General features: G+C 36.5%; 2 protein-coding genes across 4 annotated transcripts in view; one reads left to right on the top strand and one right to left on the bottom strand.

The window, feature by feature from the left end:
- LOC106873157 (Na(+)/H(+) exchanger beta) overlaps nt 1–773 on the bottom strand; it is a 288,856-nt gene that overhangs the window by 114,775 nt on the left and 173,308 nt on the right. The window lies entirely within an intron of this gene.
- The window catches only part of LOC106878267 (integrin beta-PS), an 87,423-nt gene that overhangs the window by 61,524 nt on the left and 25,126 nt on the right, over nt 1–773 (top strand). The gene's annotated exons all lie outside the window — the stretch shown is intronic.

Raw genomic sequence — 773 nt, 5'->3', positions numbered from 1 at the left:
TATATATATGTATGTATATATAAGTGTGTGTGTATACATATGTGTGTGTGTGCATATATGTATGTATATATATGTGTGTATATGTCTGTATATGTATGTGTGTGTATATATCTGTATATGTATGTGTGTGTATATATATATGTGTGTGTATGTATCTAATTCAGCCTTGTCACTCTGTGTCACGCTGAATTTCTCTGAAAACTATGTTAAGGGTACACGTGTGTGTGGAGTGCTCAGCCACTTGCACGTTAATTTCATGAGCAGGCTGTTCCGTTGATCAGATCAACTGGAACCCTTGTTGTCATAAGCGACGGAGTGCCAACAATGTGTACATGTGTTTGTATGTATGTTTATGGACATGGCAGTACCTGGTTTTGTGTTTAGGTGTGTGGTTGGCCCACTAGTAGCGGGAGGTACCTTTGTTGTTGTCACAACATCTCTTGAGGAGAGGGAAACTGAGAGAAATCCTACAACACTGACAATATTCAATGACGTAGACTAGTTCTTATTTTTGAATTTATGTTGTCCATCTTCAGAGGGTGGGATTGGATTTTTGCAAATCCTTTCCCCACTATAAAAAAAATCATCATGCACAGGCATTGCTTAAGAAGAAAAAAGTAAGACCTGTCACAAAAATGGCCCGGTTGTAGCCTTTGCATGTGTGGAACTTTCGATCAGGCAATGGCAGTACTCAAGCATGATTTTGCAGCCATTACATATATATATATATACATATATATATATACACATATTATATATATATATATATATAT

Source organism: Octopus bimaculoides, chromosome 1, assembly GCF_001194135.2.
Source record: "Octopus bimaculoides isolate UCB-OBI-ISO-001 chromosome 1, ASM119413v2, whole genome shotgun sequence".
In the NCBI taxonomy this organism is placed as follows: Eukaryota; Metazoa; Mollusca; class Cephalopoda; order Octopoda; family Octopodidae; genus Octopus; species Octopus bimaculoides.
This window is presented reverse-complemented; position numbering and strand designations above follow the sequence as displayed.